Source organism: Sminthopsis crassicaudata, chromosome 3, assembly GCF_048593235.1.
Source record: "Sminthopsis crassicaudata isolate SCR6 chromosome 3, ASM4859323v1, whole genome shotgun sequence".
Classification (NCBI taxonomy): domain Eukaryota; kingdom Metazoa; phylum Chordata; class Mammalia; order Dasyuromorphia; family Dasyuridae; genus Sminthopsis; species Sminthopsis crassicaudata.
The window spans coordinates 11,280,385-11,303,261 of record NC_133619.1 but is presented as its reverse complement, the minus strand read 5'-3'; positions in this window follow the sequence as shown (position 1 = coordinate 11,303,261).

Sequence of the window (22,877 nt, the reverse complement as noted above, 5' to 3'; positions counted from 1 at the left end):
TGTGGAGAAGGAAACAGGATTGATATGATTGGCCCCAGGGAGAAGAATTAGATATGGGTGGAATTTTCCAATAGGTAAACTGAGGCTCAACTTAAGAAAATATTCTTGTTAGAGCTATCCAAAAGTTCAACTGCTTTCCTTGTCAAGTAGTTAGGTTCCCCTAGAAGTCTCCAATACAAGGGTAGTTGACCACTTAAGTGGGACCCTGTAAATAGTTGCCAGTTGATCTGAATGGTGTTTAAAGGCTCATATAAATGATGAAATGTTAAGGATGCTTCTTCCTGGAAGTTTCCAAATAGAAAGTGGAAGATTTCTTGTCACTGATACCAAAGAGGAACTGAATAGACCAGGTGCACCATGAACCAGATGATTTCAGAAGTCTCTACAATTATGATATGCCATTTTGGTCATTCTATGGTTCTTGCTTTTATGGAATTCAAAGCTACAACTGGAAAAAGACAATTTGAATCCAAATACAATTTTAATAAATGTTACCAGAAAAAAAGACATTCTGCATTACTGAACCTTTTGGTAGAAGAGCGCTGGACTTGAAGTCATGAAGATCTGTGTTCAAATACTGCCTTGGACACTTACTAGCTATGGGCAAGAAACCTAATCTCTTCTAGGTTCAGTTTACTCAGCTATAAAATGGGCATAATGAAGTGCTGAGAGCCTGAAATGAGATTAAAATATGCAAAATGCTTCACAAACCTTAAAGCATATGTAAAGTCTAGCTGTTGTTGACGGTGTTAGAGGGAACTTGTGATGAGGAAACCCTCAAGAGTCATTTGTCCCCCACGCCAAGACGCTAGGTGGCTTTCCAAAGGTCAAGCATTCAGTGTGGGTCAAAGGCAAATTTGAATGTCAGCCTTACTTGCCTCAGGGCTTTTCTCCATTCCTCTTCTCATGCTCATAGTCCATATGGAAATAGAATGGTCAGCACTGTACTACTGGAGCTAGAATGTGCTTTTTAATCTTTTCCAATTAAGAAGAATTCAGCTTTCTGAGTTTTTCCTAAATCTTCTGTGAATTCTTTATCACTAATATGTTCCTCTCTATTCATGCTTGCCACATACCTCCAATGTACAAAGTGATTTGCAACTTCAATCCTTTAAAGAGCGTGGTATTCTGTGACCTAAAGCTGTCATCAGAAGAATATTGAGTTGAAAAAATGGGCCTTTGTTTCAGGGAGAAACTTGGGGTCATTCAAAACTCCACAAAATTTCTCAAAGGCAATTCAGCCATCTTTCCTCTTTTTCTTCAGCCCTAGTCCATGGTCGCTCTGAAGCGTCTGCTTTAGTAACATATGTATGACACCCCTTCTATCCCCCCAAGTTTGAATGCTGTTGGGATGGAAACAGACAACCAGGAATGGTCAGGGATCATTAATTTATTCTCATCCAAAGATGACTGAGAACTGTGATTGCACCAAGAGAATGTGATTCCCCTCACTATTAGTCCTGAAAGAGCAAAAAGTAGATGAAGCAAAAGAAATGGACATTGCAATCCTGGTATGTTGAGATTTCTATGCTTTGCAACTAAGAGGGAGAACCTGGAAAATATGCTCTTTTCCAGCCCCAAAGCTCCACTGATGATGTGTTCACACTTAAGATGATGAATTTTCAGGGGATAGAATACCTAGATGAAAAGAGGAAGACTGTCTCTGTTCCCTTGTTTCCCAGAAGAGTCCTGGTGAAACTCCTACCACCCTGTTCCCTAGCTATTGTTGAGCCACTCTGATTTTCTTGTTTCATTTTTTAAAGAGGTTTGTTTCTTTTCTGTATTGGTTGAATTCCCAAAAAAGAGAAAGGAAAAAGGAAAGAAAGGAAGAAAAAAAGAAGGAAGGAAAGAAAGAAAGAAGGAAGGAAGGGAAAATGGAAGGGAGAGAGGAAGGAAAAAAGGGAGGGAGGGAAGGAAGGAAGGAAAGATGGAAGGGAAAATAGAAGGGAGGGAGGGAGGAAGGAAAGAAGGGAAAGAGGAAGGAAAAATAGGAAGTAAGAGAGGAAGGAGGAAAAGAAGGAAGAAAAAAAGGAAGGAAAGAAAAAAAGAAGGAAGGGAAAATGGAAGGGAGGGAGGAAGGAAAAAAGGGAGGGAGGGAAAGAAGGAAAGATGGAAGGGAAAATGGAAGGGAGGGAGGAAGGAAAGAAGGGAAAGAGGAAGGAAGAATAGGAGGAAGTAAGAGAGGAAGGAGGAAAGGAAGGAAGGGAGGGAGGAAAAGAAGGTTGCATGTATGAGAGCATGTTTATTGTGTCCATGCCCTTGTGTGTCCTTGGAGAAAAAGAAAAAGCAGCCAGCAAAAGGCTATGGTCACCTTGGAGACTAATATTGGGGAAAAAAAAAAACTCCCCTTTGCAGTTGCTGGGATACCAACTGGGGGTTCAAAATGAACTAGAGATTTTACTGAAAGTATATTATCAAACTCTCTCAAAACAAGGAAAAAAATATGTGAATCTGACCTGAAATGGATTCTCCTGGGCAAAGAAAGATTCAAATAAATAGTGGGATTCTAGGGAGATGAGTTTTGGTAAGGAGAAACTTTGTCTGTAAGCCCTCTGAAGCAATCAGCCTTAGTCATATTCCTAGTATTTCATTTTTTTGGCAAGTTAAAAAAAAATCCTTATAACGCAGCTTCCCCACCACATCAGGACCAGGGGGAGAGAGGAAGGTGGTAAAAGAAAAGTCATTTTCAGTGGGTTATAAGGGATGATGTAAGAGAGGTTCATAGGAGGTTGAGAAAGCATATAAATGAGAGAACTTTATGAAGGTATTGTTTTCTAGGGCAACTTCCTTTCAAATTATTTTACAAATCTAACAAGGTTTCCTGCTTTTTGTGAAACTTGAAAAGCTTTGAGATTTTGCATAAAAGTACTGATTTTCTGAGTTTATTAACCAAAAAACCAGGAAGGAAGGGCATTGACACTCTATACCATATCTTCAGAGGTCACCTTGGGATAGGAACCTTTCCACCCCAAATTCAAGTAAATACTAATTATGCTAACTAAAAATGAATAGAAACTCTAAACATAATTTCAATTGAAGTGACAATTTATCACTGGAATTAAACGCGTCTGCCTGAGTTTTCCTTTCTAGCAAAAGTAATTACTAGTTAGCTTTGGGCTGAAAGGATCTGAGGTCAGATTTCAATTCGGTAACTGTCTGTGCACCTTCCAACCTTTCACCTTTTGGAACAATTACTCCAAGGCCCAGTTTTACTTGTACAGTGGGTTGTTTAGACTAGACAACCTCTTAAATCCCTTCCAGCTGTAAATCTGTAATTCTCATTTTATTGCACTATTTGGAATATAGGTTATGCTCAGATATGATGGGGGTGGGGAACCAAACACCAACAGGCCATGCTTGCATAAGTGTTTTATGGTGTACAAAGTACTTGTTCACAAAAGCCCTGTGTGAGGCAAGCAGCACAAGTGTTCTTATTATCCTCTTTTACAGATAAGCAAGGATAGGCTCAGAGGAGGAGTAGAGCCTTTAATCCAAGTCCACAAAGACAGCCAGTGGCAGCCCTGGAACTCAAACCCAAGACTTTTGCCTTCCATGCTGGTGCTTCTCCTCCCAAACCAGATTTTTGCAGATAGACCACATTACTCCAAAAATGGCATGTTGTTTTTTTTTTTAAAGGTATTTTATTTTTCCAAATACATGCAAGGAGAGTTTTCAACATTTACATTCATAAAACCTTGTATTCCAGATTTTTCTCCCCTTTTCCCTTCCCCCCTATACTTGTTTTCTCTGAATTTTTAAAAAGGCTAAATTCTCATATTTGTTCTATTGGAAATTTCTCATATTCCTGGTTCCCCTTTGAACTTCCTGTGATTCCTTATATTTGCATTCACTACAATTATTTATTTATTGTTAATATACAGTGGCTTGCTGGATAGAATGCTGACTTCAATGCCAGGTCCTGCTTCTGATTCATATTGTCTGGGGAAATGAATCAGCACTGATTAGTCACCTACTGCATACCAGGTACTGTGCTAAACATATAAAGACAAATGAAACAGCTCCTATCCACCAGAATTGACATTAAACCTCTCAGTACCTTAGAAGGATTAGATTAGACATTGAATAAGTCATGCTTTGCTTTGAGGTTTCCTCACCAGGGAGCCCTATACCAAGGAAATTAAAGGTTTAGCAAAAAACAAAAAACAAAAACAAAAACAAACAAAAAACAAACCCTCAAAAATTGGTTCTATCTTTTTCATCCCTCTCAGAGAAGTTATATGAGTAAAAGAATGTTTTGATTAGGGGTGAGGTAAGGATGGACTTCAGTGCTGGAAAGTCTCAAGGATTACATGCACTGGGAGCTATGATATCAGAAGCAGGACTTGACACTGAAGTCAGCTTCTATCCTGCAAGCCACCGTGCCAGAGAATTATCCTATTTAGAAAATATATAAAAACAACAACATTGGCCTACTTGGAATAAGTATATTTATATTAACAAGAAATAAATAATTGTAGCAAACACAAATATAAGGAATCACAGGAAGTTCAAAGGGGAACCAGGAATGTGGGAAATTTCCAACAGACACAAATATGAGAATTTAGCCTTTTTGAGAATGCAGAGAAAACAAGTATGGTTCAATCTCCATTGTTTTCTTTATGTCAGGATTCCCTCCCTTTTCTCACTCCATTTCTACCCCTCACTCAGTTTACAAACTTTTACTGCTACATTGGAGCCACAATCTGCCCCCACCTTGTTTTCACATAGAATCATTTGCTTTCCTTATCCAAGGCTTGGACTTCCATTTATTTATGTCCCCTCCTTGCTCTCAAATCATGAATCCAATGGTCATTTCAGCCTAGGCTCCTCTATCAACAAATGGGATGTTAAGACTGGGACAGAGTTCACAGTCTTTGGGGAGGGAGATTGCCATGGCTTCATCATCCCCATCCAGACCTTGTTGCCCATTCCAAACTCAAGGAAAGAAGCAGAAGGAGAGAGGGGGACTTTATGGTCCTTGAAGTGAATGACTTTTCCCTAAGAGTTTAAGCCAGAAAGTCTTATCAACTTCCTTTACTTCACAGCACTAAGAGCAGAGGAGTATCATAAGGGGACTCCCAAGAGTATGAGCAGGGTCATGAGTACACAGACTGTTTCTGTGGCTGCAACTTCAGGGGAGATTAAATCTCAGCTTGTGTCTATAGCAGATTTATAACTAGTAGCAATTTTTTCTACGGCAGAAGAGAAAACGACGACGACGACAATATTGGGATTGGGAAATTGGAGAGAGAATGGTCTGACAAAGAAATGGGATGTTCTGATATTTGCCCTCCCAGAGCTGGAGAGGAAGAGTACAAAACCCAGAAAAGTGGCTTTGCAATTGGCAGCACTTGGCAATAGAGATGGGAGCACTAGGAAGACAGATGGTGATGACCACAGGGAAGACATATGCTATCCTGGGTATCAGCGCCCTAATGCAAAACCCCATGTGCCCTTCTGATACTTATAGTTCTCTGGTCTGTGAAGCAAAGAGAAAAAATACAAATTATCCTCAGGTTTATAGCAAGGCAGATTTATGGAGGGGGAGGCACTTAGAGCAATGTGGAATATCCCACCTGTGTCTAATGATTTTAATTAATTTAAAATTACTTGAGACACAAATTAAATCAAATTATTTAGTCTACACATTGCTAGGGGAAAATTGGAAACATCATGAACCTTAATAATAAATAATAGCATGGATTTTTTGTTTACTACCTAGATTTTATCTGTAGATATATATCAGTACAGATGATTTATTTTAAATCCTTTGGCTTTGGCTTATTTTTTAAGATTGAAGATATTTCTTTTATGTAACATTGGAAAAAATAACCTTTGATCACAGCCGGCCATAGGGCACAGAGAACTGGGGTATGCCCATCCTTATACTTTCAGATTTTCATTGTAGATTATGGGTGGAGACTCGTGGAGATAATGGACAGGAGGTAAGGGGATGTCTCCATGGATTGATGCTGAAAATTTTCCTGTTTTAATTCGTCTCCTACATATGCAGTGGTTGCAGTATTTATTCCTAAATGAATTTTTTTAAATTTTATTTATAATTTTTTGACAGTATATATGCATGAATAATTTTTTATAACATTATCCCTTGTATTCATTTTTCCAAATTATCCCCGCCCTCCCTCCATTTCCTCCCCCCAATGACAGGCAATTCCATATATTTTACATGCATTACAGTATAACCTAGATACAATATATGTGTGTAAATACCATTTTCTTGTTGCACATGAAGTATTAGATTCCGAAGGTATAAGTAACCTGGGTAGACAGACAGTAGTGCTAACAATTTACATTCACTTCCCAGTTTTCCTTCTCTGGGTGTAGTTGTTTCTGTCCATCATTGATCAACTGGAAGTGAGTTGGATCTTCTTTATGTTGAAGATTTCCACTTCCATCAAAATACATCCTCATACAATATTGTTGTTGAAGTGTACAACGATCTTCTGGTTCTGCTCATTTCACTCAGCATCAGTTGATGTAAGTCTCTCCAAGCTTCTCTGTATTCCTCCTGCTGGTCATTTCTTATAGAGCAATAATATTCCATAACCTTCATATACCATAATTTACCCAACCATTTTCCAATTGATGGACATCCATACACCTTCCAGTTTCTAGCCACTATGAAAAGAGCTGCCACAAACATTTTGGCACATACGAGTCCCTTTCCCCTCCTCAGTATTTCTTTGGGATGTAAGCCCAGTAGTAGCACTGCTGGATCAAAGGGTATGCACAGTTTGATAACTTTTGGGGCATAATTCCAGATTGCTCTCCAGAATGGCTGGATTCTTTCACAACTCCACCAACAATGTATCAGTGTCCCAGTTTTCCCACATCCTCTCCAACATTCATCATTATTTGTTCCTGTCATCTTAGCCAATCTGACAGGTATGTAGTGATATCTCAGAGTTGTCTTAATTTGCATTTCTCTGATCAGTAGTGATTTGGAACACTCTTTCATATGAGTGGATATAATTTCAATTTCATCATCTGAGAATTGTCTGTTAATATCCTTTGACCATTTATCAATTGGAGAATGGTTTGACCTAAATTAATTTTTAATGCCTGGGATATCTACTATTCCTTCATAAGCCATGGACAGCTTGAACACCTTTTGCTTACCTCTTAATGTATAATGGAAAGAGAATTTCCTTTGGGATGAAAAGACTGGACTTTCATTTACTGCTCTGGGCAAGTCACTTAACCTGTTGGGACCTCAGTTTCCTTATGAGTAAAATGAGGAGTTAGGACTTAATGCTCTATGAGATTTTTTTTTTTCAAAAGCTCTAAATCAAAAATCATGATGAATACTTTGATGGAAAAGGTAACCAATTTAGGGAACTCCTTTGTGTAGCTATTCCATTTACTAAGGCAGATATCACCTTTTCTGTCATTTATAGCTTTAGAGAGCTGCCTGGAGGCACTTAGAGGTGAAGCAACTTCTCCATACTCTCACAGCTAGTATGACTCAGAGGAAAGACTTAAGCTAGATCCTCTCTAGCTATTGTTCATCCTTTGTTTTCAAAGAGGACCAATGACTTCACTGGAGGGATGTCTCTACTTGCATTTAAATTAGATTTAAGTAAAGGAGAGTTGCACAATGCAGTCAACCTCACTTTCTCTCCCAGAGACATGAACAAAAGACTACTAAGTAGACCCCCCCAATCTACTATGTACCACTCACTTGTATCACAAAAAACCTAAGTCCTTCAGATTTTAGCACAAATGAAACTGATTAACACTCAAAACTATATATTTCTATTTAACCCAGTAATATGCACTTGGCTTCAAAGCTTTTCTTTGAAAATAGAGATTTATTTGGTATTCATTGATATGAAGTTAAGGGACATTCTTTTTTTATTTTACAAATGAAGAAGAGAACCTATATGACCTGCAAAGGGGCCCCCAATTATTAACTTTCTTTCCATTGTCATAGGGCATGACTTAATGAACCAAAATCTGATCAATGAGATTGGAAGAATTGGACCTAAATCCTGCCACTGACACGTACCCTCAACCATGTGTCACCTAACTGAGCCTCTCGGTGTCCCAGCTAGCTTTGTCCAACTCACAGTTACTGCAAAAGAGCTCCTTCCCTCAGTCCACCCCCCACTGGCCATGAAAACCCAGCTGCAGAGCCTGCCACGGACTTAGCCATAATTCAACAACTACAGATGTCAGGAAGGCTCGGACTTGCCCTGCTCTCTTTGAAACCCTTTCCCTCTCCTATCTGGCACAGGGCCTGCTTCAGAGTGACCATAGAGGGACCAGAATGCTCTCCACTGGCCAACTAAGAGCAGCCATTCCTCTAACAGGTGAAAGGTTATAAAGTAATTTTCTCACAACTCGGTGACATCAGAACTATATGGATTTTTGTCCTTTCCCAACAACTTTACTGAAGAGAATATTCAGGCTGAGAGAGTTAAGGGGACTTGCCTAGGGTCACAAAGTTGGAAGACCTGGGGTTCCATTTGAGGTCTCCTGATTGTTCGGTCAAGTGACATTTCCCCTCTAATCATAAAAACACTGCATCTAGGGATTATTAAATGGAGATGTCATTGATTATACATAGGAGAAATATACATAGCATGTATGTATGTGAGTATGTATGATTATCTCTCTCTATATGTGGGTATCTATATCTGTGTATATATGTGCATATACACATATATGTATATACATATACAAATAATTTGCATCTAATGAAATGGAGATGTCATTGTTTCTACATAAGAGCTCGTATACATATATGTGATTTTATATGTATGACCATGAATATAATATAATGAATATAATATAATATAATGAATATAATCTCTATATGTATATTGAGATAAATATGTGCATACACACACATATATATGCATATATATATGTATATACACAAATAATTTGCATCTGATGACAATGAAATGGAGATGTCATTGGTTATACCTAAGAGATAGATACATAATATGTTTATATATGTATGTGTGTATTATCTATATATGTATATGTCCATATATACACACATATGCATGTACATGTACAAATAATTTGCATCTGATGATATTGAAATGGAGATGTCATTGGTTTTATATAGTAGTTATATATATGTATATAAATATTATCCATGTAGGTATATATGATTTATATACATATACACACATGTGTATACAGTTACAATTTGCATTTGATGACAATGGAATGAGGGTGTCATTGTTTATACATATATGTGTGCATATGTACATGTACATATTTGTACATGCATATAAAATAAGCACAAATGCCTATATATATACATTTAATCTATATGTCTTCATTTATTCATCTCTACCTAGCTACCTATATCAATATCTACCAATATTTATATTTAAATCTCTTTCTTTATCTATATTTCCATATATCTCTATCTCTATCTCTAGCAATTGTCAGAGTGGGTAGAGAGTTACCTTGGATTAACTGGATCCGGATTTAAGTGCTTCCTTTTCCCCCCATAGTAGCTGTGTGATCTGCTCTAAGAGAAACTCTGCTAATCAGCTTTTAGAAATGAGAATTCCCCTACATTGATGACTTCACAGATATGATTAAAAATCAGAAAGGAAATTTCCATTCCAAATGCATTCAAAGTTTTTTGAAGCATCTAATTTTCCAGTAGTTTACTGGTACTTTCCTACATCTTTTGGAATGATGCATTTAGGACATTATGCCTCTATTGACTATACCAATTCAAAATGATTTTTTAAAACATTTCTCTTATTTAAACCTTAACTATTCTCTATTGGTATAACATAAATCTGCATCCAAATGGACAGAAAAAGATTCAGTAATGGATTCAGAAAGAAAAGAAAAACACTTTGGAAATAAGACCAATGATGCACTTCTAAATGTCTTCCATTGGAACATTTACAAGGAAGCAAATTGGAGTATCTTTAATAAAGATCCTTGAGTTCCTGAAGTTTTCAAAGTAACTATCATTAAAGATAAGAGTAGTCTGGCAGACTGGAAAAAACACTGGATGGGGAATCAGAAGACTGGTATCTAGTCCCAAGTTTTTCATTAACATCTTTGAGGGACATTTTGTCCCTTGAAGCTTTAACTTCCTCTTTTGCCAATTAGAATAATCTTCAAGCTGTCTTCCATTTCTCAGATTCTAAATGAACATTCTCTTTCTTTACATAGGAAAACCTATGGTCTCTTTGAAGGTTCTGCTCTGCTTATTGAGCACTCTCCAGGGCCCCATGCAAAACCTCATCTCGTCTCTAACTTCAAAGATGTAACTAGATTGGCTGAAAACCTTTCTAATCACATTTGTTAGAGATGTCATTGAGTTCCCTCCCCTGCAAAAGTTATTCTCTGCAGACATAATTTGGTATCTAGAAAACTAGTGACTGTCTAGTGACAAAGGAGAATCATATCCAGATATAAAGAAGTTGCAGCTCTTCTGTGCTTAATTTTGGTCTGTCCTGGACACATAGTTCAGGAAAAACTCTTTTGTGATGGAGAACCTCTAAAATATGGCAACCAGACTGGTGAAGACCCTCAAATTCACATCTTCTAAGCAGAGGTTGAAGGAGTAGAGCTGTTTAGCCTAGGTAAAAGAAGGCTGAGGAGTGACACATCATGGCCATCTTGGAATATTTGAAGGATTGTCCTGTCCATGGATATTTAGTCTTGTTCAACATAGCCCCAAGCAAAACTGAGAGGCATGTGAGTCTATAGCAAAGAGGCAGATTTAGGCTTGATGTAGGAAGTAAAATTCCCAACAATAGGTACTCTTCTAAATAGAATTGGGATTATTAAGGAAGAAGAAGATATAGAGGTCTGCATGTCAAAGGTGAATCACTGGTTGAAAGAATGTTGACAAAGGGGTGTTTTTTAAATGTCCAAGGTAGACCAGAAGGCTACTTCTAGCTCAGAAATTCTGTGATTCTATGATCTCTCTTATTTGTGATTATATCAATCATCCCTGTGACTACAATGATGCTATAACCTCTGTCATTAAACCATTAAAACCCTAATTCTTTATTTGTGTATGTCTTGTTTCACTAACTGGACTGTATTTTTCTAAAGGTAGGGATCAAATCCTGAGCTTCTTTGCATTTTTCACTGACTGGTATATCGAAAGGGAAATGAAGATTTAGGGAATGAATGAAATGGTCCTCCATAAACAGTAATGACAATGAATCCCAATATTATAGTTTTATTTTTAAACAGTATATTCCTTCTGCCTTTGTATTGATGCATAATTCTTAGTACCTTTGTCAAAGATGCTCAAGAAGGATAGTTGAACTATGACTCTTTCATGATAAAGATAAAGAAAGAAATATATAATATTAAACAATGCAATAGTAGCAATATGAATTTAGATAGGTCGAGGACAATTGACTTCCTTCAATATTGTAATTAAGTGGTCCCCTAGTATCTTTCTATGAAGCTTATTAGGTAGTATATTAAGTTTATATTCACTTGCTTGTTTTTATATAAAATAAAATTATTTTAGAGTTTCTAAGTATTTGTCACATGAAGTACTTGGATAAATTCTTCTCATTTCACCTCAGTATTTTGACAGTTCAATTAACTTACTTGGGTTTTTTTAAAGACTGAAGACAAAAAGACAAAAAAGGAGCATATAACCATAATTATATTTTACAAATTGACATGTTGACAAATTAGTGAGAATTCACAGTCATTCCTTTATTAGTTGAACAATATAAAATTAGGATTTTGATTAAAAAAAAACATATTAGGATTGTAAAGTACTAATTACCTTTTTTATAAAGAAGTCTTAGCTGAGCATAAAAAGAAATGTGTTTTCTGTAGCAATTGATAACAATGAGTTGGTGTGAAAAAAAAAGAGTGCCTTTGTATCCTAGTTAAGATTTGACATGCCGATATCATAGGATTTGATGAACTTGAAAAAGTTTTATGTTTTAATGGGCCCTATGTTGAAGGACAAAAGAGGAATACTATGGAGAATGACACGTTTCAGAGATCGGATCAGGAAGTAAAGGGGCTCAGATAGCCTTGCAACAAGAAGCAGCCTGTTCTTTCAGCCTTCAAGATTCCAAAAAAAATAAAATCAATTCACAAATGTGAGCAGATCTAGGTCTTTCAAGAAATAAAGACACTATGAGTTGAACTCATATTAGTCAGTACTTAAAATTTTCTCCTTGTCCTCTCCTAACCCTGGCTTGTGCCTTTTACCATTCATTTCTTTGGACAATTTGCCATTGCCTCCTTCCAAATCTACTTTTCTTTATTCTTATCCTCCTTAATTTTGGCAGCATTTGATCCATGTATCACCTTATTTTGGAAACATTCTTCTATTTTTTTAATGAGTAGAGGTTAATAATTCACATTACGTTTTCAAGCCAGATACAACACATTTTAACTTCAACAAAATAAATAAAACCCCAATCATTTACAAGCCAATAAAGGCTTTAAAAATAATTTCTTAGTTCTTGGAAGGTTATACCTAGTCTTCTACAATTCAGAAGTCTCCATGGGAGTGAATATATACTTCAGCAATTACTCTGAATTTCTTGGAGAGGGAGGCAAAGGTTCAAAAACAACCCTGAATGCAGTGAGTAAAAATTTTAGTTACATTTATTTTGATTACACTGGAACCAGGAAAAAAATCAAGTTCGAAGGAGCTAAGGCTCCCTCTGTGTTTCCATATCTGGGGAACAGTCTGTAACTAATGAAGATTCTTCTATGAGGTTTTCTTTTTTCTCCTATATGCTAATTAGCTCTGGGATTTTAACAGCCTTCCTGGATTTCTGAAAAGTTCTGCGTTATTTGGGTCTTATAATAGGCAGCTAGGTGGTGCTACCAAGATCTGGAATTGAAAAGACTAGAATTAAAATCCCACCTCAGACATTTAATCGTTGTATGACAAGTGATTTGACTTCTGTATGAATTTCCTCAATTGTAAAATAAGGATACTAATGACATCTAACTCTCAGGGTATTGTTAGGATCAAATGAGATAATTGTAGATTACAAAATATTTTATATTATCTACAGTTATTTTAAATGGAATTTCTCTTTGTATTTTTTTGCTGCTGGACTTTGATGGTAACATATAGAAATGCTGATGATTTATGTGTATCCTGCAACTTTGCTAAAGTTGTTAATTGTTTTTAATATTTTTTAGTTGATTCTCTAGGATTCTTTAAGTATGCCATCATATCATCTGTAAACAGTGACAATTTTGTTCTCTCATTAGCTACTTTAAATTTCTTTTTCTTCTCTTATTGCTAAAGCTAACATTTCTAAATATTGAATAGTAATAGTGATAGAAGGCAACCTTGTTTCATCCCTGATCTTATTGGGAATGCTTCTAGTTTATCCCTGTTATACATATGCTTGCTAATGACTTTAAAGAAATGCTATTGATCATTTAAAGGAAAACCCCATTTGTTCCTATACTCTCTAGTGAGTTTTCTTTTTAAATAGAAATGAGTGTTCAATTTTGTCAAATGCTTTTCCTGCATCTATTGACATAATCATGATTTCTGTCAGTTTGGTTATTGATATAGTCAATCATCCTGATAGTTTTCCTAATATTTACCAGCTCTACATTCTTGGTATAACTCCTACTTGGTGATAGTGTACTATTTTGATGATAACTTGCTGTAATCTCTTTGCCAACCTTTTATTTAAGATTTTTTTGCATCAATATTCATTAGAGAAATTGGTCTATAATTTTATTTCTCTGTTTTGACCCTTCCTGCTTTAGGTATCAGCACCATACCTGTGTCATAAATGGAATTTCATAGGACTCCTTCTTTTCCTGTTTTTCCAAATACTTTATATAGTATTTCAATTAATTATTCTTTAAATGTTTGGTACAATTCACTTGTAAATCCATCTGTCACTGGAGATTTTTTTTTCCTTGGGGAGTTGATTGATAGATTGTTCAATTTCTTTTTCTAAAATGGGGCCATTTAAGTAATTTATTTCTTCTCTGTTAATCTGGGCAATCTGCATTTATATATATATATATATATATATATATATATATATATATATATTCCTCCATTTCACTTATATTATCAGATTTGTTGGCATATAGTTGATAAAATAATTCCTAATTGTTGCTCTAATTTCTTCTTCATTGGTGAAAAGTTCACCCTTTTCATTTTTGATACAAGCATTTTGATTTTCTTCTTTCCTTTTTCTAATCAAATTTTAAAATTGATCTATTTTGTTGGGTTTTTCATAAAACCAATTCTTAATTTTGTTTTTTAGTGATTTAGTTTTCATACTTTCAATTTTATTAATCTCTCCTTTTATTTTCAGAATTTCAAATTTGGTATTTAATTTGTTCTTTTTTATTCATTAATCTTCTTTTTTCTTTATTTTATTCAAGTAAGCATCTAGAGATATAAAATTTCCTCTAAGAACTGCTTTGGGTGCATAGCATAAATTTTGGTATTTTTCTCTCATTATTATCATTCTCTTAGATTAAATTACCAATCATGCATATAATTTGTTGTTTCATCCACTTATTCTTTAGGTTTAGATTATTTAGTTTCTAATTAATTTTTGGTCTATTTTCCACTGGACCTTTGTTACAAGTAATTTTTAATGCATTATGATCTGAAAAAGATGCATTTACTATTTATGCTTTTCACATTTTATGTTGAGGTTTTTATGCCATACTACATGGTCAATTTTTGTGTAAGATTCCATGTGCCACAAAGAAAAAAAGCATATTCCTTTCTGTCCCCATTCAATTTTCTCCAAAGGTCTCTCAATACCTAACTTTTCTAAACTTGTATTTACCTCCTTAGCTTCTTTCTTCTTTATTTTGTGCTTCAATTTATCTAGTTCTGATAAAACAAGGTTGAAACCCCTCACTTGTATAGTTTTGTTGTCTATTTCTTCTTACAGCTCTCTTAACTTCACCTCTAGGAATTTGAATGCTATACCAGTTGGTACTATAAGTTTAATATTGATATTACTTCACCACCTATAGTACCCTTTAGCAAAATGTAGTTTCCTTCTTTATCTCTTTTTAATTAGATCTATTTTTGTTTTTGCTTGATTTGAGATCAGGATGATTAACACTGATTTTTTTTTTAACTTCAGCTGAAGCATAATAAATAGATTTCACTCCAGCCTTTTACCTTTTCTCTATTCACATTCACAGTTAAAATGATTAACTCTATATTTCTCTCCATTTTAATTTCCCAAAGTTCTTTTCTTTTTCCTCTCCCCCTTTCCCTCCTCTCAGAGCTTTGCTTCTGACCACAATCTCCCTCAATCTGTCCTCCCCTTTTACAGCCTCTCCCCCTTTTTAATTCCTTTCCCCTTTTACTTTTGTTCTCCTTCCTATTACACTTCTCCTTTCCTTTTCCTTTTCCCTTCTTCCCTATAAGAAGAGAAAAGTTTCTCTACCAAACTAAATATGTCTGTTATTCTCTCTTTGAGCCAAATATTAAATATTAAGGCTCCCACAATGTTCATTCTCCTCCAATTTTTCTTTCAACTCTACTAGATCTTTTTTGCCTCTTCATGGGATGTAATTTACCCCATTTTGCTTCCCTTTTCCTCTTCTTCCAGTACAATCCCTTTTCCACCCCTAGTATCTTTTTTATATCATCACAATAAAATCAAATTATGCTCACATCCTCTAAGTATATCCCCAACAAAGACACAGTTCTCAAGAGTTAAACATAGCATCTTCCCATATAGGGATGAAAACTATTTCATTATTTAGCATGATTGTGACTTGCTATTTCTGACCTAGACTGGTTTATTCTTCCTTGGGTATTTCAATGGTCTTTTATTCTCAAAGTTTCACAATATTAATGCTGACCTTAGTGTGGATATCTGAGAAGTTTTGCCCACTGAAACTCAGAATCCCTAAGCTCAAGAGAGCTACCAATGTTATACTATTCCATAATTAAGGATTACAGTCATGCATGTCCATATCTGGCAAAAACACATTCTTAAATTGGAGCTAATAAATATGATTCATATACCAGGACCATCTCCTAATCCTGCCTTCAGTCAGTATTACTTCTTGCCTACTGAAACATAAAGTGCCTGGGGCCATTAACTTCACCAACAGAATGTCAGTTTCCTTAATAAAATATTGGGGCAAGATGATCTTTAAGGTATTTGCAAACTTTGAAATTTACAGTGTATACTGTAAAGATTTCTACATGAATTCCCATCATTCAACATTAAATGCATATGGTACAGAAATTGTGGAGCCTTGATAGAATAGCAATCAAGACTAGAATATGACAAGAGAAGGGTAAGTATATTTCGATAAAAACTTCAAGAATATTCTCATTTCACAAGTACATATATTTCCTTCTTCAATTCATATGGCAAATTCATCATGTCTTAGTAGAAAATTTCATGACTAGTGATGACAACTTTCTGGTACTAAGCCTCTCTAAGCTTAGATAGGCTGGAATTCAGACAACACCCCATTACTTGGATCTTACTCAAAGACTTTCCATCTTGGTAAAACTTGTTAGAGCTTAAGCTTACTTCACTGTCATAGTCTTCTTTTATCCAGGGTCACCTCCACACCTTGATGAGGTTTTGATTATACTTGATGTGAAAAGAATAGGTGTGAAATAAGGGGAATCAAGATAATACTATATGTAAAGATATTCATTAGTCTGGAAATGAGCCTGAGAAAAGAAGGAAGGAAATAAAAAAAAATATTTTAAACATTTGTTATGTACTATTTTTTCATTACAAATGTGTTTTATTTTCAATTCATAGAATAAAACAAGCATTTTCATAACACAGTAAAATGAAAAAGATGGTTGCATATGACACTGTTAATCTGCATTGTAAAACTTACTGTTTCTTCCAAATATACAACAAAAAAATCCTGTATTTTTTTTTCATTTTTTCCCTTCTTCCCTTTCCCACCCTAGAGATGGCTAAAATGTTAAAAATATGAACTTTTTGCATTAGATACATATCTGGTATTTCCACAGTATATGATTGGATCTAACAATTGGTGACAGTGACCAAAATGTAGAAAGAGAAATATTACCAAGGAAGAATGTTCTAATAGTTATCTAATGATAGTAAGATCTTTCTAAGACTCAGCTCCAGATTACTGGGGATATTTGAGGAAAATCTGGATGATCACACAATGGAGATCTTGAATTGGTCTATATTAAGGATTCAAACTATCAAGGATAATTGCTATCAAAGATTCAAACTAGACTATAAGCTTTTCATTTTTAAAATAAATTTTAAAATCTTTCCAATTGTTAAGGATTTATTTTTTTCCTCCCTGCCATCTTCCTCTACACACTGAGAAGGAAGAATTATCAAACCATAGTCACCTATAAGCATAGTCAAACAAAATAAATGCTCACATTGGTCATTTTCGAAATGTCTCAATCTTCACATTAATTGATAATGTCTTTTTATTTTTAATAATGGCTTTTTATTTTCAAAATATTTGCAAAGATAGTTTTTAATAATTACTATTGCACAACCTTGTATTGCAATTTTCCCCCTCTTTTACTCCACCCAAGGCTCATAATCCAATATGTGTTAAACATGTGCAATTCCTCTAGTTATATTTCCACATTTTTCATATTTTACAAGAAAAATCAGATCAAAAGGAGACAAAAAGAGAAAGAAAAAAAGCAAGGAAACAACAACAAAGATGATCTATGTTGTATTCCACATTCAGTCTTCATGGTTGTCTTTTTGGATGCAGATGGTTCTTTCCATAAATCTATTGGAAATGGCTTCAATCACCTCATTGTTGAAAAGAGCCCATCAGAATTGATCATCACATAATCTTGTTGCTGTGTACAATGTTCCCTTGATTCCACTCACTTCACTCAGTTATCAGTTCATATAAATCTCTCCAGGCTTTTCTAAAATCATCCTGTTGATCATTTCTCATACAACAATAATATTTTACAACATTCATATACCATAATTTATTCAGCCATTCCAAACTTATAGGCCAGTTTCCAGTTCTTGGCTACTACAAAAAGGGCTGACACACACATTATTGCATATGAGAATTCTTTTCCCTTTTTTTATGATCTCTGAGATACAGACCCACTAGAGACACTGCTGGATCAAAGGGTGTACACAGTTTGCTAGCCCTTTGAGTATAATTCCAAAATACTCTCCGGAAGAGTTAGATTGGTTTACAACTCCACCAACAATGTATTAGTGTTCCAGTTTTCCAACCTTTTCTCCAACATTTATCATTATCTTTCCCTGTCATCTTAGCCAATCTGAGAGGTATGTAGTGGTACCACAGAGTCATCTTGATTTCATTTTTCTAATCAATAGTGATTTAGAGATATTTTTTTTTCAAATGACTTGAAACAGTTTTAATTTTCAACTGAAAATTATCTGTTCATGTTCTTTGGCCATTTATCAATTGTAGAATGGCTTATATTATTATAAATTTGAGACAGTTTTTTATATATTTTAGAAATGAGGCATTTATCAGAACCCTTGGATATAATCCCCCTCCCCAGTTTTCTGTTTCCCTTCTAATTTTAGCTCCATTGGTTTTGTTTGTAAAAAGCTTTTTTATTTAACATAATCAAAATTACTTATTTTGCATTTTGTAATATTCTCTACTTCTTCCTTGGCCGAAAATTCTTTCCTTCTCCACATATCTGAGAGAAAGACTATCCCTAGTTCTCCTAATTTGCTTATAGCATCTCACATTATGTCTAAATCATGAAGCCATTTCAACCTTATCTTATAGAATGTTAGGTATTGGTCAGTGCCTACTTTTTGCCTTTCTGTTTTCCAATTTTCCCAACAATAATGTTTCTGTCTTAAGATGGTTTATGTCATTCCGCATCAGTCCTGTATAATCCTAGTTGATATGTTGTCAATGAGAATTCTGAAAAATTCGGAATTATTGATTTTTATAACTTTGATGTTAGCATATAAATTGCTGTCTTCACTTCTGCTCACTTTATTTAACTAATTAATTTAACTTAACTTAATCTCTTGGAAGCTCTTTTCTCCTATTTCTTAAAATACAACACTATTTCATTACATTCATATACTATTTGCTCATCTATTTCCGATTTCATAGGAATTCATGATAATAAAAACAGTTACAATAAATATTTGCAATCAAATGAAACCTTTTCCTCTCTCATCTTTCTGATATGGACCTAGTTGTGGAATCACCATGACAAAGAAGATGGACAATTTAGTACCTTTGGAGACATAATCCGAAATTGCTTTCCATAATGTCTGAATCAATTCATGTCCTCACCAACTGTGCTTGCTAGACTTCCCACATCCCTTCTAGCATATAACATTTCCTTTTTCAACTTTGCCGATCTTATTGGTTTGATGTGGGATGTCAGAGCTGTTTTAATTTTATTACTCCAATAAATGATTTGGAACATTTTTTCATATCCCTAAAAAGAGTTTGAGTTTATCTCCTTAAGAACTGCTTGTTCATATCTTTTGACAATGTCAATTTGGGAATTATTTTTATTCACATAAATTTGAATCAGTTCCTTATATATCTTGGAAATAAGAACTTTGTCAGAGAAACCTGTCACAAAGATCTCTCTCCCCTCTAGTTAAATGTTTCCCATCTAATCTTTTTTAGTTTGGATTTGTTTGTGAATAACTTTAAAATTTAACGTAATCAAAAATATTCATTTTCTATTTTGGTAATCATCTTTATCCCTTATTTGGCCATAGGCTTTTCCTTCCATAGATCTAATAGGTAATTTCTCATTTTTTCTCCTAATTTATTGTTGTTGTAGCCTTTTGTATTCAGGGGAATATAAAAAAAAATAAGATTCCCAGATTAACAGAATAACAGATTGCTTAAGCAGCCTAATCTCAGAAAAAGAACAATATAACTGAATTACAAAAAAAAAGGACCAGATTATCCATAAATGAATTCTTTTAAATATTCAAAGAACTATCAATTTCAATATTACACAAATTGCTTACCAAAAAAGTGGCCAAAGAATGGATCTTAACAAATTCACGTTATGGTACAAATATAGTTTGATACTTAAACAAGGGAGAATTACAACCAGATTAAATTTATACCAGGAATACAGAGTTTGTTTAATATTAGAAAATTTATAAACCCAATTGACTGTATTATATCAAGAATAAAAAAATATATTATCACATCAATAGCTGCAAAAGAGTAAGCTTTTGACAAATCATCAGTGTTTTTTTTTTTAAATTCTAGAAAACACAGAAATGAATGGTGGTCTTATTAACTAGTAAATAGTTAGAACTAAATAGTATAGAACTAAAACCAAGAGCCAATAATATGTGTAATTGTTACCAACAAGAATCCTCTTGAACAAAATTGGGATGAAGCAAGGACATCCATGATCACCACTTCTATTACATATAGTGCTAAAACTGCAACCATAACAAATAGAAGTAATTGTAGTTGAGGCAATAGCAGCATAGTTGTTGTTGTTGTTGTTGTTTTTAGAAACAAAATTATCATTCTTTGCAGACAATATATTGGCATTCTTAGATAACCCTAGAGAATCACCTAAAATCAATTAAAACAGTACTTTAAAATTGAAGGGATATAAATTCAATCCATAAAAATCATTTCCATTTCTGTGCAATGCAAACAAAACCAGCATGAAGCTATAAAAAGAAATTTCCTTTAAATTAGCTACAAAAATTTTTTTTTTAAATTTGTTTCAGTCATATTTGACTTTTGTGATCCCATTTGGAGTTTTTCTAGCAGAAATACTGGAATAGTTTGCCATTTCCTTCTCCAGCACCTTTTACAGATCAGGAACAAACAAGGCTTAAGTAACTTGCCCGGATTCCCACATATAGTAAGTATCTGAGGTCAGATTTGAACTCAGAAAGACGAGTCTTCTTGACTTCAGACCCAGTACTCGACTGAATACTTAGCTGTGACCCACTCACCATATTTATTATCTATCTATCTATTTATAAACACACAAAAACGACAATTATAACTACCAAGAATTCCTTATGGAAATACAAGTAGATCTAAGGGATTGAAGAGATATAAAATTTTCATGAGTAGACAAGCAAATCAAACATGATTTCAAATCATGATGATTTGAATCAAATCAAAATGATAGCATCACCTAGACCAATTTACTTATTCAATGCCATGCCAATCAAAATGACAAAGAATTACTTTATAGAGCTAGAAAAACATTACAAAATTCATTTGGGGATGTAAAATGTCAAGAATCTCAAGGGGAGTAATACAAGAAAAAGTGGGAAGGAAGGGGGCTTTGCAGGACCAAAGCTCAGCCTATATTACAAAGAGTAATTATTAAAACACTTTGGTATTGATTTTAAAATGGGGCAATGAATGGAGAGAAAATGAGCATATAATATACAGGAATAAACAAGCCCAGGGACTGAAAAGGACTCAAGAAATGACAGAACATGTTGGGAAAACTGGATGATAGTTTGTCAGAGATGAGAGTTAGACCCTACTTCATAACTTTATACCAAAAGAAGGCTGTGACTGCTTTTAAAGGCAGGGACCAAAAACATCTGTTGCTTTTGTTCTTCTTTCTATCCTCCAGAGAATCTGTGAAAATACCAAGGAAATAACAACTACAACATTGAAAAAAATGACTGAATAACTGTAGAGATAGTTGAATTTATAGCCATGGAAACTGTGACTTTCTTTTCAAAGTTTGGTTCTTTTCCACCTAAAATTATGTACATAGAAAAGCAGCATCAAAAGAAGGGAGCAAAACATGAATGCATTTTCATCTAAGAGAATCTCTGGGAAGCCTGAATAAGTTCCATGACATATAAGGAAAAGGAAAAGTAATGATCCTGGAAATATGAAGCAAATAATTATAATCACAATCCTTTTTTAAATAGAAAGACCTATGCTTATTGCCTCAATTGCAATTACTTCTATTGTTATGATTTCTATTTTTGGTACTATATGAAAAAACAGTGATGGTGGGTGCCCTTGCTTCATTCCAATTTTGTAGAAGAAGATTCTTATTGATCCCTGTAACACATATTATTGGCTCTTGGGTTTAGATCCGTACTATTTAGCCTGTATTATATAAAATAAAAAGCCATCTAGGTAATGTGCTGACCCTGGAGTCAGGAAAAAGGATTCAAATCCAGCCTCAGACTACTCCTTGCTATCTGGTCCTGGGCAGGCCACTTAACCATTTTATATCTTAGTTCTCTCATCTGTAAGATGGGGATTATAATAACATATACATCCCAGAATTGTTGTGATTACCACATGAGATATTTGTAAAACTCTTTGCAAACCTTAAAACATCAGAGGATGATACAGATTTTAAGCTTTTTTCTTTTAGTATTTCAGTGTTAACTACATTGTTTTCTCACAATAACGTCATGAGATTGGTTGCAGATATATTATTTTCATTTCTAGAAAAGGAGACTAAAATGGAGAAGCTATGTGATTTTCTCATGGTATCATAACCAAAAAGTATCATATTGGAGTCAAAGGTCAGTCTCCTAATTTTCAATCCATGCTGCCTGTGTAGAAAATGATCATCACTACTAGAAGGAAATGGATGCTGAGAGTTGATAATAAGTAAAATGAGCATGAGAAAAGAGAATTCCAAAAATGAAAATCTATCTTAAATCACATTGGGAAGAACATCCCTTGTTTCTGCCGTTGGCGATATCAACCTTCCATTTAACCAGTCTCACAGCCTCTGAGTCATTCTCTCTTACTCACTCTCTCTAATCCCCAACACTCAATCAGGTATCAGTTCTTTTCATTACCTTTTCTTCCACAATCTCCTTATCCCTTCTGTTTATCTTCATTTCTCAATTCACACAGAAAGCACCTTAATTGAGACTCTTAAATCTTTCTCCTGACTATAGGAATAGATTTTTCCAATG